This window comes from Mesoplodon bidens (genome assembly GCF_964165515.1).
Source record: "Mesoplodon bidens genome assembly, chromosome: Y".
Classification (NCBI taxonomy): domain Eukaryota; kingdom Metazoa; phylum Chordata; class Mammalia; order Artiodactyla; family Ziphiidae; genus Mesoplodon; species Mesoplodon bidens.
In genome coordinates this window covers 40,197,318-40,218,490 of record NC_138180.1, presented here as the reverse complement: position 1 = coordinate 40,218,490, position 21,173 = coordinate 40,197,318, and the positions used below count along the sequence as shown (strand labels likewise).

Here is a 21,173-nt window from a genome sequence, read left to right as displayed (position 1 = left end):
ATTTGACATGCTGGAGAAAGCAAACTATGGAGACAGTAAAAGGATGAGTGATTGCCAGGGTTGAGACTGTGGAGGGGTGAACAGGCAGAGCAGAGAGGATTTTTAGGGCAGTGAAAGTACTCTGATATTAAAGGACTGCTACATGTCATTATACGTTTGTCCAAACCCTTAGAATATACAAATCAAGAGTGAACCCTAATGAAAACTATGGACTCTGGGTGGTAATGACGTGTCAATGTAGGTTCATCAGTTGTACAAATGTACTACATTGGTAGGGGATGTTGATAATGGGAGATGCTATGCAGAGTTTCTCTAGCTCGCTGCAACTAGAGAAAGCCTGTGTGCATCAACCAAGACCCAACCCAGCCAAAAATGAATCACATAAATTTCTATATATATTTAAAAAAGATAAGTACTGAGTACTATCTCCAAAATTTACGCCCAATGAATTCACTTCTCTTTATTTCCATAGCTACCACCTAGATCAAGCTACCACCATCTTTCTCCTGGGCTATTATAATAGCCCCCGACAGGTCTACTGCATCTATGCTTACCTTTCTACAGTTATTCTCTAATGAGCAACTAAGAATGTTTTCTTTAAAACAAAAAAGTAAACTATTACATATTGCTACTCCCCCAGCCTAAACACCAACCAACTAAAAATCCTCCAACATCTTCTCACTGTACTGAGAATGAAACCCCAACCTGCACTTACAGGGTTGTATACCATCCAGCTCTTGACTGATTTCTGCAATCTTACTTCATTTCCCTTTACCTCTAAGTTACCTCACTCCAGTCACATCAGCCTAATCTCTTTGCTCACATATTCTCAGTTAGGCCTACTTCAAAGCATTATAGTCTTGACCCTCCCCCCTCCTCTGCACAAAACCCTCCTCTCCTGGCTCTCAGCCCGATCTCAAAAGCAGCCTCCCAATGTCGCTCATCATATCAACCTGTTTTGTTTCCTTCACAGAACAAATTATAACAGGAAATTAGCTAAAAATGGTGCACTCTCCCTATAAGGGGTGTGGGCACTAAGAATCACAGCTGGTACTCCAGAAGGACCCCCTTTCTGCCTGCTCCTTGTCTACACAACCTAAAAAGCAGCTGCCAATTACACTCTGCATACACGTGCATGCACACACAGGTAACCGAAGGGGACTGCAGACAGAGCCAGCAAACCAAAACTTTAAGAAAATAGAGTATTTGCCAAAACTGACCAAAAAAATTGGTCCCTGTCAAAATAGTGCACATTTATCTAATATTTTTTGTGTTAAACGTAAGGATTAAAAACTAATATATCCTCTATCAGTCACATCAGTACACAAAAGACTCATATTTCTTTTTTTCCCCCCACACACTGTACTTTATTTTTACAAGAGATAAATAAACTGACACCAAGCATTGCAAATGGATGACCACAACAAAAGCAACAATGATTGCAATTACCAAACACGAAACAGACTCATACTATGTCATAATATTGACATTCAGTCCAGGAATCCTCCACTGTAACAGCTCCTTTACTTTGCTGTGAAAATTGACTTGTATACTTTTTGCCTCTGAGTCCTATGGGATTTTTTTTTTTTATTCAAGAGACTCATATTTCTAAAAGTTGAATTTGCTCGTTTGCCCTTTGGGGCAAGGGATAATTCTATGCAATGTCATTGCATTCCACCTGCAATAAGACATAAGAACTGGATAACCAAACACTGCGTTTCATGTCCTAAATAGGATACCAACCACATTTCTGTCAAAGGACTCTAAACACACTTCAGCATTCCATTAACAAACAATATTATGAAGTCAAATTACATCCAAATGAGGATAAGAAGCCTTGGCCCAAGACTGTGGTTGATGCCACAGTCTCTGGCTTATAAGAAAGAATAAACACTAAAAGTAATCAAGGTATCTGAGAATTCTCTGGCAGTTCAGTTGTTAGTGCTTTCACTGCTGAGGGCCCAGGTTCAATCCCTGGTCAGGCAACTAAGATCCCACAAGCCACACGTTACAGTGGGAAAAAAAAAAAGGAATCAAGGTATATTAATAATACCATTAATAAATGTTGGCCTATATAAACTAGAAATGCTAAAACAATGCTGTTTCACTACATGGTTAAAGAAAAAGAACAAGATTGCAAAAATAAGAAAAAAAGAACAAGATAAAACTTCATGGTAAAGATGACAGATTGAACACAGGCATTTCCTTTCATTCCCCTGAAACCCCACTAAAACACCCAAGGGATTTTTCACAACAGGATTAATTCATTAGGATGAAGAGAACAGAAGACGAGGCAAGAGTATCAAAATCTGGGAAGCTGGTAAGCAGATGGATGTATGGTTAACTAACTCAGCAAGTCCAAGAAGCTGAACTCTAAGAAGGAAGTGTCTGACATACACCTCTAGGAGGAGGAGGGCTGAAGGGAGACTGCCCATCCCTGTTCCTAGCAAAAAGCTAGAGTGGTTTCACTTCTATAAAGTGTGACCGTCTCTGCCTGTGGGGCAGCAGATAGAGAGGGGTTACTGTACTTAAAAAAAAAAAAGGTGGGGGGGGCATCCCTGGTGGTACAGTGGTTAGGCATCTGCCTGCCAATGCAGGGGCCACGGGTTGTATCCCTGGTCTGGGAAGATCCCACGTGCCGTGGAGCAACTAAGCCCATGCACTACAACTACTGAGCCTGCGCTCTGGAGTCTTTGAGCCACAACTACTGAAGCCCTCGCCACAACTAGGGAAAAGCCCACGTGCAGCAACGAAGACCCAACACAGCCAAAAATAAATAAAATAATTTTAAAAATAAAATAATTTTTAAACAGGGAATTAAGCAAATATTTAGATACTGAATGCCTGGACCTTTCCCTCTGCCCCCACCCTCACCCCACAGTCAGCTCCCCATCAAGCCTATGCTTTCCAGGCAATCGATCTGAAGATTCTTCTTGGGGAAATCTGACCTCACTAAGAGGGGAAAAGAAAAGACTAAAAACAGTGACATGAGGGTGGGGATGAGGCTTCCCAATAAAATGCCAAATGGTCAACAAGCCTATCCCTTTCACTCAGAGCTTCTAATCTGTTTTAAAATCTTACATGTAACAAAATATAGATTATAACTATACCTAAGCATGTAATCTTAATATAAAGAATGAAACTAATTTGGATTTCACCATGTGATGGTGTCCTTCAGATCACATTTGACTTCCACAGTGCAAATAATAAAGGACCATTTTAGTAAAAGTATCTCTTTTCCTAAGCATCTCTTTTGACCTGTCATTATTTAAATGCATCCTCTTTTCTTATAGCATTAAAAAGTTGAGATATAGTTCACAATATAAAATTCACCACTTTAAAGTGTGCACACTACAGTGTGTTTTTAGTACATTCACTATTTTGTGTAACCATCACCATTATCTAGTTCCAGAACATTCCCACCATCCCAAAACAAGCCTTATACCTATTAGCAGTCAGTCCTAATTCCCACACCCCTCCCTCACCCATCCCCTGGCGACTACTAATCCACTTTCTGTCTCTACGGATGTGCCTATTCTGGAAAATTCATATAAATGGAATTACACAATGTGTGGCCTTCTGTACCTGGCTTCTTTCACTTAGCATAATATTTTCCAGGCTCATCAAAGAACAGGTAAAAGTACATAGAACGGGTCATTCCTTTTAATAGTAGACTAATATTCCATTGTAGGCATATACCATGTTTTGTTTACCCATTCATCTCCTGATGGACATCTCGGCTGTTTACAACTTTTGGCTATTATGAACAATGCTCCAATCTGCTTGTTAGTATCCTGTTCTTAAATGTGAGTAAACCAACAAAAATCATTAGACATGTGAAGAAAGGAGTTAACATGAAAGGTCTGTAGACACTAAAATGAATAGGAAAAAAGCAACTGGGAAAACAGGGACAATGAAAAGAGAAGAAAACTTTCAACTAACTTTAAACTTATCATTAATTAACTTCAGGTAGTAAAAAAATACTGTGCACATGAAGAAAGCACACAATCCTATAAAAAGGAATAATGAGAGGACAAGAGTACTGTGAAACTAAAAATATGCTCAAAAATGTTTTCAATAGACTTGGACGCTGAGAAAGTCTCCAAGGAAGGAGAATGACGATGACAACAACAAAGACAGAGATGGCAAAATAGAAAGAAATTTTAAGACATGCAAAGTTTCAAAATTTATCTCCTACACATTCTTTTCTCAGGAAGCTTGAAGGATGTGCCTTACTAAAATGAGAGGGTGACAAAAACAGACAACCCTGGGTACAGGAGACAAAGATCCAACACAGGAAAGAAGGAAATGCAAGCCCTAGGATGAGGATGGTGAGCATTTCAGGTTAACCATCCTAAACCAAGAAGATGAAATTTATCAACTATCTGATGTGCCTGATCATACTGAGAGACCTAAACATCCAAGAGACAGCCTGAAGCTAAATTAGTAATAAGTACATAGAAAATTAAGTAAACAATAAATCCAGAGAAAGCAAAGAGTCGGAAACGAAAAGTAGTTACAACTACCACATGACTTAGTCGCGGACACTTTTGTTTTTAATTCAAAGACCTTATTCTCTTTTGTTTAAACTAATTTATTTTTGCTGTGTTGGGTCTTTGTTTCTGTGCGAGGGCTTTCTCTAGTGGCGGCAAGCGGGGGCTACTCTTCATCGCAGTGCGTGGGCCTCTCACTATCGCAGCCTCTCTAGTTGGGGAGCACAGGCTCCAGACACGCAGGCTCAGTACTTGTGGCTCACGGGCATAGCTGCTCCACGGCACGTGGGATCCTCCCAGACCAGGGCTCGAACCTGTGACCCCTGCATTAGCAGGCAGATTCTCAACCACTGCGCCACCAGGGAAGCCCAGTGGACACCTTTTATATCGTCCAAATAATAACAAATACTGACCTAAAAATTACAAGACTACTCCATAGTGAGGATGGGAAAACAGGAGAGGTGTGTGTGAACACAGGGCTGGGAAGAGAGGGTACTTCCTGTAGTGGGTAATTACAGAAAATGTCTAGTACTGAAAAATTAACAAGTCAAAATAGTGGCATGTTATTTAGAAATATGGAAGTAAATAACAAAAGGATCCCTCAAGGATCAAAAATAATTACTTGGGGAGGTGAGAGTGGCTGATTTTTTTTTTTTTAATAATGGGCCTTCCACAAGTATTTGACTATCTTAAACTTTGTGTATATACAAACGGAACTTGTGCTCATTCTGTTTTGAAAAGGTTCTGGCTACAGAAATGTCCTGAAGGAAGAAATCTTAAAGATAAACATATAAATACTTCTGAACTAAGGGAAAAATAAAATCACAAATGTGTCCTAAATTTAAGGGCTATGAATGGCCTCTAAGCAATTTAGTGTTTTCTGGAAAGGATAAACGTTCAAGAAAAAAATAAGCTCCAAGATGAAGAAAATCTCTGTATATTCCCCAGCTTATTTAACTGTATACACTGTTCACTGAACTAACGATTTTGTAAGGTAAGAAAATCATTCTTGTAATACTATTTCACATTGTTCTTAAGGAGAGAGACTGAAGAGCCTTTATCAGTTAGTTGTTTCTAATGGTTCTGAAATACTAGTAAAATAATTCTTACGACAATGGCTGAAATTTAGGGCATAAATTGACACCAACTTGCCTCTTTGTGCAGTACATCTCCTTTGCCTTTAACAATTCTAAGCTGGATCTTTGCAGTCTCTCTGCCTGCGATATACTTCCTATGGCCAACTCCTTCTGCTCACTCTGGTCTCGGTGTGAATACCATCGCTCACAGAGGCAGTCTCACCTTTCAGTCTCAAGTGCCTGCTCCCTTTTGTTCTAGATCATTCTAGAGCACTCTAGAGCCTTTTGTCCCGATCTGAAATGATCATTCCCAGAAGGCAGAGGCCTTGTCTGTCGTGTTCACCACTTTACCCCCGCCAGGTCTGTGATAGTACTGGGCAAGTATCAGGCACCCGAGGATCTGCTGACTGAATACGTGGGTATTTACCTCAGTGCTCTTGGTTTTGAAGAGTCTTGTTGCACACTCACCTTTTGGGTTTTTGTTTTTTAACCAATTTGAAAAAAAGGAAAAATCGACCTGCTGTGAGAACACCAAAAACATCCTTCAAAGTGCAGGTGGATGTTTACACTAAAGAATTACTGTTTTTCTGAGGTTCAAATTTAACTGGGAATCCTATATTTTTCTTGGCAATCCCAGTCAGGCAGTAAGAAAGAGAGAAGAACCAGAATGGGATGTGTTGGGGTAGGGGGGCAGCTAAAGGCTGCTATGAGGCCTAAGAAGTTGGGAAGACAGATGAGAAATTTGGGATTTACTGCTTTGTACTGACCAGTGTAACTTGCCCTTTGCTACCTCCTCAAGAAAACTTCAGTAAAGGTTTACACTACTTTTCAAAAAAATAAACGCAGATGAGAGACTATGTCCTCTGAGAAGTCTTCCCTTATTTTACACCGAAAAACGTTTCCTCCTCCTGTGCCACCTCTGGACTTGGTAAACTAGCACTCTGAATTGTGTCTGAAAGCTCCAGAAGGGCAGAGTTTAAGGGTTTCCTCTGTATCACCGGCATCTAGAACACTGTGGGGCACAATGTCTGTTCAACATGAAATCTACAAGCTACATCTAAATCAAAATGCGATCAGTTATTTTAGCCGTACTCAGCATGGTAAAGAAACGTAATTTCAAAGTCTGAAGGTATACGATTAGAACATATACTTACAGTTTCAAAAGTATTCAGGATCATCAAAGGGAAAAACACATTAAAATAATCTCTACCATCTTGAAATCTCACAGGCACAGGTCTTGTGATGGACTGACAAAGAGTTGAAGGGGGTCCGCACTGATCAAAGTCCACAAACATTGCGTATTTCCATTTTAAGACCTCTTTAACGAAGGTGTCAGAGATGGACTGTGCTGACAAGAAAATGTTTACCGGAGAGGAAGGTGAAAAAGATCTGTTTTCACAAAATGGAACTTTGTAGCCTTGCCTGTTGGAATTATTTGGAGTATGACACTGGAGAACGTTGCACAAACCCTTCATTTCAGCCACTGGCTTCTGAGACACCACAGAGACTGGCTGTGGTACTTTCAAAGCAGATTGTACCCCACTTGACTTATTTTGCAGAGTTGGTAAGAGCGCTGACGTATTTACCAAAGACTTGTAAAGACCAGCAATTCGTGAAGTACTACTGGAGGTAAATATCTTAGCAGTGGGAGGTCTCGAAGGTTTAGATGAAGAGAGAGGCAAGCCAGGTCTACGAAATGTATCTTCATCTGCTGCTTTAGCTTCAGAGTGTTTGGAACAGTATTCACCCTGGTTTTCCAGTGTTTCCACACAATCTTTGTATTTACATTTTGTGCTACTCCAAGATTCCAACTGAGGCCGACTCACAGAATCTTCTTCTACCTGGACTGTATCTCTTCCATGAACTACTTCAATGAGTTCATCATTCTCTTTCTCCATTTGTGAACATAAATCCATATCTTCTGGATCACATTGTGTTAAAAATATATTATCCTCCTCTATGTCACTGTTGCATTCAGGTTCTCCCTCCTTCAAAGCTGCCTCTGCTGCTTTTTTAATGACCTCTTCAGGTACATAAGCTGGACCATAACCCCAATCATCTGTGATATCCCCTACATGAGTCAAGCACGAATTCTCTTCATTCTCTTGAACTGAATTCTTGTTGTCTGGTCTCTGATCTTGCCGAACTGAAAACACTTCACATGGACTTTCAAACTCAAAAAAATGAGAATCCGATTCCTCAAACCGCAAAAGGGACCTTGTATTTTCTTCCTTTATTACATTCTGTTCCACATTTGTGTTAGCTATTGAAGTATGATGCTCTGGACATCCTTTCTCAATGCATGTCTTACCCTGTTTAATGTGTTTCTTAAAACCCACAATTCTTTCATCATCATCATCATCTTCATCAGATTCTGAAATAATAATGACGTGTCCAGAGCAGGTTTCCCTGACATTATTTTGGTTGGCTGTCAAACATCTTCTATCATCTTTAACTTTTCTTTGTAGCTGGGATAAACTTCTATGGGTTGAACCTGATGGGAACTTAATAACACTGGCTTGAGCTATTAAAGATAATATGTGGAGGTCTCTGTCTATCTGAGAATCTGTTAAAGGGTCAGACTTAGGACTGATGCTAAGGACCTGTTCTCTTAAATCAGAAGAAAACTCAACAGTACTCTTGCTAATTCCCGTATCTCTTGATTCAAGTCCAGTCACAGGATCTTTAAAGGGAGGTGTTTTCTCCACAAAAATATCGGTCATTTCTGTGAATGAGACCAAATCTTTATTACCAACATGACATTTTAGTATTTGACAACTGATATCAGGGGTGGAGAAAATGCCCAACTCTTCTTCCTGTACCTGTTTCTTTTTCAGCAGTAAACTGTTTTCAGGTTTTTGTTGTCCATTTTTATCATCCAGAACACCACTAGGGCCTAAAGAGAGATTGTGTATGAAGCCATCTCCTTTCTGAGCTCCTGTATCTTTCTGTGAACAGAAACTTTCAATGCTAGATACAGTCAGGTTTTCCTCTAAAGTGGTACTTTTCCTGTCTTGCTTTTTCATTACATGCAATAACTTAGCACAGATTTCATCTTTATGTGCCTTAGTGTTTGCTTTTGAGGTTTTGCCAAGAGCATCATCCTTTAAAGAGAAATCCTCATCTGATGTGGACACTTTTTCCAGAGAGTCATTGCTAGAATCAGTCAACAAACCTGTTGATGTGATTATTCCTCTGTCAAATACCTTTTCTGGACCATTTCTTGAAGTACAATTCTGTGGGGTATATGAGGAATTCTCTTTTACAGACTTATGCTTCCCTGTACTTACTTTAACTTGGCCTCGAGCTCTTTCATTCACAAGCCTTTTACTACTCGGCTTCAAGCACAACTCAGCTGAGAGATGGTCTTTGAGTTTCAAATCTTTTAGATAAGTTTGCTCATTATCCTCTTCTATGGCATTATGTGCCTTGCTGAAAATACTCTCTTTCACTTGACATGCATCAGCTTTCATCGGTTCTTTAGAGAATGTTGGGCTGGAGTTTTCCAGACAGTGCCTTTGTTTTTTAGACTTCTTCCCTGTTTGTTCACTTTCTTCTTTATTGTAAGATGCAGGAGGTGTTTTACATGGAGGAGTCAGATCCACAGAAGTGCTACACTGAGGCACTTTGAATTTTATGTTTCTAATAATTTGCTTTAAACAAGTTTGTAACTCATGGGTTTCCTGACTAGTCAACTGCCAACCTAAAGATATATTTCCTCGTAGGTATAAGTTGAGCTTATCCCAGAATCGCTTACAAAGAGTCTGCTGCCCAAGCTGATAGCCTTCTTTAAGGAGACTTCTGATCAGCTGCACACAAGCAAGTTGTACAGAGTTAGATGGCACTGAATGCAGTGACAGAGATATCATTGTTGTGCCTTTGGAGCAGTTTCCAGATGACTTCTCAGAACTCCGAGCAAACGCGGTGGTGGGAAGCTTGGCACATTTTACGATGGCTTCCACCCACTGCTGGGAACTAACCCACAGCAAATGCAAACACTTTTTATTTCTATGCAGTTCAATCACTGACACCAAAATCAGAAGGAAAAACTCAGTGACTGTGTCACACACGGCGTCCGTCTGGTTGAGGACGTCTTTGACTTCAGAATGCAGATGATGAATAACCTCCACTATATAGGCCACACCCAGATCCTTAAGATCCATGAGGGACTGCACAAAGGGGATGAACCACAGAAACGTGCTGTTATGAACACGCATGTCTTGACCGATATCTGACTGAAGCACATTAGCTAATGTTTCCATTTCTTCATACATGTTAGGACAATAATCTGGGCAAATGGCTGATCTCCACCCTGAATCCTAAAATGAAAGAGATACTGACATTCAGATAAACAAGCACCATTCATGACAGGTTTAACACAAAAGTTGCCAACAAGAAAATACACTGCTCAACTTTCCTGTGTTGATGTACATATATGGACCCCCAAGAAATTGAAAACAGTCCAATTTTGAGGTGAAGCTTTCATGAAAAGGTTAAATTTACAAAACCTCCATGTACTCTGGACCTCTTTCCTTCAGTTGGTTTTGATTTCTAGTCATGTGATTTATCTCCCTCATGCCATAAATGTTCTACCCTTCCAAAATGTACTTAAAAATTAATCTCTCAAACTGTGCATGCTCTCATTACAGACCATTTTTCCTCATGAGCTACTGTTCAATCAGAAACTGTTTTATGCAACAGTTGATTCAGAATAGCTACATATCATAAAATCAGCAATGCAACTAACCACGTAAAACACTGACTATACAATATAAAGGCAATACAATATCATCTGAATTCTCAAAATGTTTTATACCTTTTTGGTCTTTTCAGGGTTATAGTTGTATACCATCTGGCTGCAAGTCACCATGTCATCTAAATATGACTCCGGTTCTGACTTGGTCCTTAAATATTAAGAACAAATAGAAATTACTGAAATGAAGGGTAAAAAGAAGAGAAAAATCCTACTGTTAAAGTCAATTATAGTAGACTTCCTCATACAGATTGTTGGAAATCCTGACACAGGAACTGAACGAACCTCACAGAGCTGTTCCGTATGTTCTGGATCTCTTTCCTGTAGCTCACATTGTTGAAATGGTTTGAAATGCCTCAATAGGATCAATCAGTTGACCCCAGACCTTAGATCCAAGACGATCCAGAATCACCATGAAACAGTGTAACGCTGGCCAGAAAGGATCCACACTATCATCTGAAACACAATGGAGTAATTTGCCAAATTACAACACAATTAGAGAAAGGGACTAAAATATATTGAGAATTAAGCATTCTTTACCTGGGTAGCAACAAAACTGAAAGCAAAACAGGAAGTAATTTAAAGTAAAGTGTTGTCAACTACAGGTTTTAGAAACCTGGCAAACTTTTAAATAATGTCTGCATTTTTTTTTAAAGCAATACACCTCTGTTAAGAAATCTTGTTGTGTGGAACAAACTGAGATAGTCCAGATAAACTCAACTTTCTCACCCTATTTGCCAACCTGAAAGAATCGTTCCTCCTCTGCTTCTTCCAGACCTTTATACTCCCATCCTTCAATAAATAACAGAGGTAAAGTAGAAAAAAAAAAGGGAGAGAAAGAAAAACTTGGTATTTTCAGATCTAAACAAAGTCCATGATATGAGAAATCCTGAATTGTGTGTGTCATTCGGTTGAAATAAAGGACTGAACCCCTCATCCACTGGATAAGCAGAGATACATACTCTTTATCCATCCATTCTCAACATGGCTTTGTTGTTATCTCCATTCCATCCAACTGGCAGCAATTCCCATTACTCACACACTCTTATGCCCGGTCCTTCCCCTCTTCTCTACATGCAGGGGCAAAACACTGCCCTGCTCAAAGACCTTCACTTGCTCCTTAATGTCTTCTAAGGAAATTAGAAGCCCTCAGTCAAGCATCTGTAAGATCTTACTCTTTCTTTCCAGATTTATTTTTGACACTCACATAAAGATACACCACCTACAGAAAAAAACAGATAGCTGGCTTTTTCCAAGTGAGAACCAGAATGGCTTCACTGTTAGCACCACCTGTCATCTTCCGCAGTATTCTTAGGAGGCAAGTGCTCTAGCTCACACAATTACTGTCAACCTTAGAACTTTCTGCTTTATTTCCCTCAGGGCTCTTAGAGTCTACTTTTTTTTTTATCATAGTCGTTCATGTAGAACTGCTCATATACTTTTTTATCCTCTACTGAAGCTGTCTTATGTCTAGGAAGCTCTCAAATAAGGAAGAAAGTCATTAGTTAGGTGAAGACAATTATGGAATGTTTCTTAAAGAGGGGACTTCCCTGGTGGTGAAGTGGTAAAGAATCCGCCTGCCACAACATAGGCAGAACACTCTATGACATAAAAGACCCTTTTTGACCCACCGCCTAGAGACATGGAAATAAAAACAAACAAATGGGACCTAATGAAACTTCAAAGCTTTTGCACAGCAATGGAAAATATAAACAAGATGAAAAGACAACCCTCAGAATGGGAGAAAATATTTGCAAATGAAGCAACAGACAAATGATTAATCTCCAAAATTTACAAGCAGCTCATGCAGCTCAATATCAAAAAAATAAACAACCCCACCCAAAAATGGGCAGAAGCCCTAAACAGACATTTCTCCAAAGAAGATATACAGTTTGCCAACAAACACATGAAAGGATGCTCAACACCACTAATCATTAGAGCAGTGCAAATCAAAACTACAATGAGGTGTCACCTCACACCAGTCAGAATGGCCATCATCAAAAAATCTACAAACAACAAATGCTGGCGACGGTGTGGAGAAAAGGGAGCCCTCTTGCACTATTGGTAGGAATGTAAATTGATACAGCCACTATGGAGAACAGTATGGAGGTTCCTTAAGAAACTAAAAATAGAACTACCATACGACCCAGAAATTCCACTCCTGGGCATATACCCTGAGAAAACCATAATCCAAAAACAGTCATGTACCACAATGTTCACTGCAGCTTTATTTACAAGAGCCAGGACATGAAAGCAACCCAAGTGTCCATCGACAGATGAATAGATAAAGATATGGCTATACATACAATGGAATATTACTCAGCCATAAAAAAGAAACGAAATCGAGTTATTTGTAGTGAGGTAGGTGGACCTAGAGTCTGTGGTACAGAGTGAAGTAAGTCAGAAAGAGAAAAACAAATACTGTACGCTAACACTTACATATGGAATCTAAAAAAAAGGTTCTGAAAAACCTAGGGGCAGGACAGGAATAAAGATGCAGACATAGAGAATGGACGTGAGGACACGGGGAGAGGGAAGGGTAAGCTGGGACGAAGTGAGAGAGTGGCATGGACTACCACATGTAAAATAGCTAGTGGGAAGAAGCCACAGAGCACAGGGAGATCCGCTTGGTGCTCTGTGACCACCTAGATGGGTGGGATGGGGGTGTGGAAGGGAGACGCAAGAGGGAGGGGACATGGGGATATATGTATATGTGTAGCTGATTCACTTTGTTATACAGCAGAAACTAGCACACCACTGTAAAGAAATTATACTCCAATAAAGATGTTAAAGAAGGAATCTGTAGACCCCACTCGCTGCAACTAGAGAAAGCCCATGCACAGCAACAAAGACACAACACAGCCAAAAATTAATTAATTAATTTTTTCAAAAGTAAGTTAACTTCCTTGGGCTTCAGTTTCTTCTTTTATGAAAGTAACGTGCTGAGTTAAACTCTGAAGGTCCTTTCCAATTAAAAATTCTGACTCTGTGACCAAAACCATAAAACGGTCATTCTTTCTTTCCTCCACATCATACACCCAAGTTCTTACCGTGACACTAGTATTTTCAAAGTGCACCATCATCACAATAGTCAGCAAATAAAGTTTATTACCATCTGATTGCCTCTCCATGGCGTGAAGTATTGATTGCATAAAATCATTCTGTTTGTTTGAGCCCAACAACAGTGAATCCATGGTTTGCTCCTCAAGAATGGTCAGCAACATGCAGATACCTGTAAGATCACGTATAGTTTTCTTGAATTGATTAAATAAAACTGTTCTAATGTCTTCTCCAGTTTAGTTGGCAAAAAGAATAACAAGGCAGTAAGATGAAACCAAACAGTATCCAGTGCCTCAGACATTGAAGTCTGAGATATTCATATACAACTCCTCCTCCTAAGAACAGAACTTTAGACTGAATAAAAAGGGAAAATGGCACGAACCTGGTTAGAAAACCATTTCCAAAATGACTACCACACAATTTGCATCTCATAATATCAAAGACCCCTTAAATTTTAAGAGCACTATATTTCAAGTACCAGTCACTGCCAAATATACACATGACTGTAAGACTCTGAATCAATGAAGTAGGACAGAACTACTTTAAGTCAATATACAACTTGATGAAAACCAAAGTTAGTATCGCTTTCTCCCAGGAAATATTTTACAGATGGGAAAAGAGGTATTAAACCTCTGTTTCAAGAGATCAAAACCCTATTAAGTTCAGCTGCTGTGCTAATACGGTAACATCTAATACTGCCTTAAATAAAAGATCTATTTGCCATACTTGAAAATGTACCTCTTACACAGATGATTTCTAGGATAAGAAATGTTTAAAGACAAGATGTTGTAATAGTCAATTTAATGACAGAACAAGAATTGTGAACTATGAAATCCTTTATTTAGCACTTTTGATCAGATTACCAGAAGAGATCCCTTCCCTTGCAGGATAATCATAAGAAATATTGGAAAATACTAATTATATGTGTGTAGGAACAATACTCACCTAACCAATAGTTTTTGTAGTTGGCAGTATCATACATGTGTGAAGGCAGAAGAATCAGTTTACCCTTCTCAAGGACAGAAGAAGTATCAATGTCTGGACTTTCGAAAAGCCCCAACTCAGTAACTTTAAAAAGGCAAGTCAAAACCTCCTGTAAGTCATAATAATCATCTCTGTTCACTTTCCCCAAGTTTCTTGCTGTCAGGATAGCCCAACGTGAAACCTAAAAGTGTAACACATTCATTACTTCATTTAACACACAATTGTCTACAGAAAGAATACAGTTAAAATAAGATTCTCTACAGATTACAGAGGACACAAGATACATCAAATACTTTAAAAAAATCATTGCACCGTATATCTTAAACTTATACAGTGCTGTATGTCAATTATACCTCAATAAAACTGGAAGAAAAAAACTATCATATAGAATAAAGTACTTTAGGAAAAATACATGATTTTCAGACATTTAAAGGAAATAAACCAAAAGGTCCATGATGACAGAAAAAAAAAAGACGGAAGATACTAATTACAATTGAACTTTGAACAACACACAAGGGTTAGGGGCACCTACCCTCTGCGTAGTTGAATACACTAATATAATTCGAATATAACATAGTTGGCAGCCCTCCATATCCTGGTTCTGCATCATGGATTCAACTAACCTCGAACTGTGTAGTACTATACTACATGCTATTAAAAAGAATCTGTGTATAAGAGGACCCATGCAGTTCAAACCCCTGTTGCTCAAGGGTCAACTGGAATGCGACATGTGAACCTTACTTGATCCTGATTTGATCTAACCCTGATAAAGCATTTTTTTTTTCTTTTTGCGGTATGCGGGCCTCTCACTGTTGTGGCCTCTCCCGTTGTGGAGCACAGGCTCCGGACGCGCAGGCCCAGAGGCCATGGCTCACGGGCCCAGCCGCTCTGCGGCATATGGGATCCTCCCAGACCGGGGCACGAACCCGTATCCCCTGCATCGGCAGGCGGACTCTCAACCACTGCGCCACCAGGGAGGCCCTGATAAAGCATTTTTGAGAGAGTAACTTCCACTCAAATACTGACTAGAAATATATTATTATTATTATTATAAGTGTGTCGATGTAATTGTTCTTTTTAAAGAGCACTTACCTTTTTGATACACGAACTAAAGTATTTTATGGATGAAATGCTCTGATGTCTAAGATTTGCGGTAACTAAACAGGGGTAGAATATTGACCACATATTGATAACAGATGAAGCACAGTGATGGATATATGGGGGTTCACTACACCAATCTATTTTTGTATGTTTGTAATGTTCCATAATAGAAAGTTAAAAAAGGAAAAATGAAAAGAGAAACCTCAGAAGAAATCAAAGGTCACCTCTACATGGCGATATAGCATAGGGAAGTGATTTTAAATTTATTCTGCACTACAAACTGAATTTAGTGATCACAACCAACCTTAAAAACTAAATAAAATTTTAAAAAAAATCAGTGGGCTTCCTTCATAGTAACAGTAAGTACTGTTTTGTGAAATGTTTAGGTCACGTATGTCTATATGTGTGTGAACTCGATGAAGAATATTTTTACTTAGGTTATGGGCAGAAAAGTTTGCAAAACATAGAACTAGTGGTCAAAAGAATGGGCTCTATGCCAACATAATTAAGTAATGGATTTTAAGCTATCGAAAAAAAATACAAAGGAATCAATGAGTCTATAACTTATGATAAACAGATGAATAAATGAAGAGCAGGGAAAATGGCTCTTGATTATAGTATAATCAATGTCAAGTGCTGACTGGTAAACGTGTAAAGTGCTGGGGTTGAAACTATTTTGCAATCTTAGAAAAACTGGCTCAGGGAAGAACCATCAGGTAATGCTAAATTTAGGAGAACATTTTGGTGAGGAGTAAGGTATTTATGTGATCTTAGAGTACTTAAGAAATAGACATTGTACAGTGAAGAAACTGGACAACACCTCAACTAGATGATCAAAATTAACATCACCATGAGAGGCCGGATGATATGGCATGCCGTATATCTGACAGCCTGAGAAGGACATAACATCCTTCACTTCTGTAGTATTCCAGTTGGAACGTATAACCAAAGCCTAACCATGCGCAAGCATCAGACAAACCCAAAATGAAAAGCATTCTATTTTTTGTAAATGGGAGGGAGGCAGAAATGACTATTCTTCAGAAATGTAATTGTCATAAAAGACAAAGATAGGCTGCGGAAATGTTACAGATTAAGGGAGACTAATGTAACACAACTACATGTAAATCCTGATCCTGGTCTGGATACTGGAGTACAGGGGGAAAATGCTACAAAGTACACTGGATCACATGACACAACTGGAAAACAGACCTTACTGTGTCAATGTTAAAGTCACTGAAATTTATAATATTGTGAGAATATACTTATTCTTAGGAAATATACACTGAAGTATTTAGGGGCAAAAGGCTATGATACATGCAACCTACTCTCAAATGGTCAGAAAACAAACAGCTTTGTAGTTTACTGAAAGCAAATGATAGAACAAATGGAGTGAAACAGTAGTAATTGGTGAATACAGCTAAAGAATATACAGGTGTTTTCTACTTTTTTTTATTTTTGAGAAGTTTCTGAAAAATTTAAAGTATTTTCAAATAAAAACTTTAAAAAAAGCATTAGGGCTCTGGATCAGGCTGCCTATATACAAATCCCAGTCACCATACTAGCCTGTGTAACTGTGGTTAAGTCTCCTGACTCAGTTTCCTCACCTACAAAAACACATATATAATGAAGAATACAGTCATTCCTGGCCCTGCAGACCCAGTCACCCAGTCTGCAAGTGCTTGGCCCAGGTCCTGGTTGCTCAGCTGGACCTGCTTCCTCTACTGCTTTGCAGCTTTAAGAAAGCCAGTCCCGGAGAGCAGCTGGCTGTACTTTCTGTCAGTCTTCTTTCACAGGCAGGAAAGCCCCACCCTTATTTTAAGCACAGGCTTCGACTCTGGTTCTACCCTTGCCTGGAGTAGACTTGTAATTCTTATTATCATGCACAAACTCAGTCCCCTGCTACCTACAGCCACCCAGGCCGACATACAGGTTTCCACCATGTATCACTTTGTATTTCTGTTCCATTACTGGTCCAAAGAAACATTTACCCTTTAAAAAGTGGGACTATACCTTTTAGAATTCCACTTTTTGAATTATTTTCTATCATTGTTTGGGTTTGGCACAAAGGAGACAGAAATTCACCACCATTCTGACTGGAAACCCCATTACCGTGTTCTTTCTTCGCCACTTAAAAAAAAAGCCTCTTTACTATCCTTCTATTGGCAGAGCAACCCTTCGTGGCTATTGTCTTAACGTTGTAACTCAGTTCTAGAGGCCAATGTGCACAGGTCCTACTGCACACGCTGCCTCGCCACATGATGTTAAGTCCTCAAACTCGAGCAATCAGCTCAAAGTCAGGTTCCAAGCCTCTGGTGTTGCTCTCTGCTTCTGTCTACCTACTGTTCTGATTCTCATGTTCCTCTTCCTGTTTGGCACCTAAGAACTGAATCTCCTTGTTCTCCCCTCTACCCCATCACCTGTTAAAAATCTCATCTATTAGCAAAATAATTATTTCAAGTGTTTTAACTGGTATTTCCATGTGCTTGGAGCGGGGCAGGCAAGCAAGAAAAGCAAGAGAGAACTCTCCTTCTTCGTTAGTTCAGGTCAACACACTGAAAGTTCAGGTTATTCCCTCATTTGTCTTTTAAACTGAAGCACCACCTGTCAGAACTGTTTCCCTACTCTTTTAACCCTCTTCTTTGAGCCCCCCAGCACCCCCTCCTGAACTACAGTAATGTTACAACAACAAGAGAGTAACTTTGGCAAATATTTTAAACAAAGTACACATCAAAAACCTCTATTATAGTTATCTGTAATATAGGTGCAAAAATAAAATATCCCCTCTTCCACTGCCTAACACTCACACTCACCATTTCATTGGGATGGACCAAAAACAAATAGATCCCTGGATGTTTGTCAAAAACCTGAAAGGAGCAGTTAGCTTGTTCCATCCGGCAAAGTGCTTCAATGCATAATTCATCTAAATAGAAAAAATAAGGCAGTAAACATAAGACATAAATCTTATCAACGTATCAAGATTCCCTAAATTTGGCTCCTTCAGTTGCTCTGTAAGTAAATGAAAAGTTGCTCCTTTTTTTTTTTTAAACTGAGGCATAAAAATGCTGTAAATGTAGGAATGATATTTAGCTGCTGAAAGACCGGTAGGTTGATCATAGTGTGTGCCTATGAATTGCTCTGACTTTCCTAGTACAAACATCTTTTTTCACACTGGGCATAATTATCTCCAGAGAGCACCTTCTTAGAAGTATGGCTATAGGTCCAATTCCATTAGCATTTTACATTTTGATCCATGAGGACTTTATTTTGTACCACAGGGATAAAATCAGCTTTGCCCCACAAATGGCTATTTTGTCCTACTCTCAGTTACTGAGTAATCCATTTTCTCCACTGGTTTGAAATGCTATCATCAGCAAAGAGTAAATTCCCCAAATATATTCGGTTTACTTCTGGAGTCTCTACACTGCTCCATGAGTCTATCTGTACCAGCACTATCTTAATCCCTGTTGCTTCATGGAAATTTCTTCATCACTCTTTCAAAAATATACTGAATAGACTCATACGTTTACCATATCAGATGAATCAACTTTATTTTGTCAAGCTTCAAAGAATATTGTAGTGACAGTGGTTAGCTTTGGGAAGGAGGGACAATGACTGGAAAAGTAAGAGGAGAGCTTCTGGTGTGTTGATGATGATTTGATTCTGACCTGGGTGCCAGCTACACAAGTATGCTTAGTTTATGAAAAATCAAGCTTATATAGTTTTCTGGATATGGTACTCTTTAATAAATGTTTGAAAAATGACTTGTTCGAATTTAAAAATCTAGTTATTTTGAATTTATTTAGAAAGAACTGATTTATCTAATAAATCTTTAGATATACTTTTCAATTTACTGAAAATACAGAGGATAGAGAAACAAGTCAAATAACATGACAAGGAAGAAATCAGAAAAGTCCAGGAAGCACATTATTCTTTAGGGCAACCATCTGGTCTCAGCAAGTCAAAGTTATGACAAAAAAAATCTATCTATCTATCTATCCATCTATCTATTTATCTAACTATATCTATACCTGTGCGCACATACGTAAAAGTAAACTATTCTGGATTAAAAGAGATGTAAGAAATATGGAACCAAATGGAACCAAATGCACAGTCCCTGATTGGACTCTAATTTAAATAAATCATCCAAAAAACACATTTTGCAACTACTGGGAAAATCTGAATGTGGACTAGATACAGTAGTGGGTGCCTTAAAGGTACTGTTATTTCGTTAGATTTGACAGATCAGGAAAATGTCTTCAAGAGATTCATATTAAGAAATGCAAATATAAATGGCCAAAATCTAGGCAGACATAATATGCTATGCCATTGTGATTACTGAAAACTACTACAGACCAGTGGTTCTCAACCTGGCGATTTTGTCCCCCACTGGCCCTGACCCCCAACTCCCAAGGGACGTTTGGCAATATCTGGAGACAATTTTGCTTGTCACAACTAGGGTAATGGGGAGAGCAAGTCACTACCAGCATCTAGTGGAGAGAGGCCAGGGATGCTGCTAAACATCCTACAATAAACAGCATGTCCCTCACGCACCAAGATTTATCCAGTCCAAAATGTCAACAGTTCCAAGTATGAAAAACCCTGCTACAGACAAATTCCAAGAATGAAAATTAATTGAATGGATAGAAGAATAAATATGTGATAAAGCAAATACAGCAAGGTATCAGCAGCTGTACAATCTATGTGGTGTGTATATGGTATTCACTGTGTAATTCACTTTTCTAGGTTTGGAAATGCTCAAAATAAAACGTTTGGAAAAAAAAGTATCCTCAGTATAAGTTTAAGAAACAGATTTTCAATATAGATAAACCCAAATTCTTACAATTCTTAAAATATAAAAATGATACAACTGTGAAACACCCAAGATACTCACTAACACGCTCATGTAAAAGCAAATAAGGATATTTCAGTATTTCAAGAAGAGCAACTCGAAGCTTATTTTTAAAGTCTTGGCCAGTAAGGTCAAACAGCTGTGCCTCTCCATTGTTGTCTACTATATATAACTCGTCATCGTCTCCAATTTCTCCCTTCATGGCCTTTTCAAAGTGATTTATGAGACGTGAGGTTTCTAATTCCCATAAAACCTACAGGAAAAGAAAAACGGGCAGTGTGCTTTATATCTTATTAGCAACAAAATATACTGGATGTGACGATCCTTCTAGAAAGCCTTTTCCTAAGCATAAAAATTCAGAAGTTTAAAGAAGTACCAGGGCTTCCCTGGTGGCACAGCGGTTGAGAGTCCGCTTGCCGATGCAGGGGACACGGGTTCGTGCCCCGGTCCGGGAAGATGCCACATGCCGCAAAGCTGCTGGGCCCGTGAGCCGTGTCTGCTGAGCCTGCGTGTCCGGAGCCTGTGCTCAGCAATGGGAGAGGCCACAACAGTGAGAGGCCTGCGTACCAAAAAAAAAAATATATATATATATTAGATTTAAAGAAAACAGTCACTGAACATAAAAGTGGCTTTTATGATACATGAACATGAGTACATAGAGCATGAGATGTTTACAACATTGCTCTTGCAGAGTTTTGTTATCAACAGCACTGTCAACTATACTCTATTGAAAAGGAAATGAGAAGTTGGAGCTTCTTTACACAAGCTGGGCCTTCTCTGACTTCCCTCCTACGTTCCAGCCATAGGTAATTACCTTGAAACATCAGCTTTAGCATAAAGGCATTGGTTAGCTTCAT

The 21,173-nt window shown here is 39.1% G+C and overlaps 1 pseudogene across 1 annotated transcript in view; it reads right to left on the bottom strand.

Moving 5' to 3' along the window:
• LOC308609664 (putative helicase senataxin) overlaps positions 1-21,173 on the bottom strand; it is a 60,628-nt pseudogene extending 39,455 nt beyond the window's left edge. Inside the window, exons 1-7 of the transcript in view lie at positions 21,131-21,173; positions 18,278-18,387; positions 14,328-14,547; positions 13,435-13,554; positions 10,608-10,778; positions 10,386-10,473; positions 6,724-9,888 (exon numbers count right to left, since the gene is read on the bottom strand). The product of the transcript in view is annotated as a putative helicase senataxin (transcript). The remainder of the gene's footprint in view (positions 1-6,723; positions 9,889-10,385; positions 10,474-10,607; positions 10,779-13,434; positions 13,555-14,327; positions 14,548-18,277; positions 18,388-21,130) is intronic.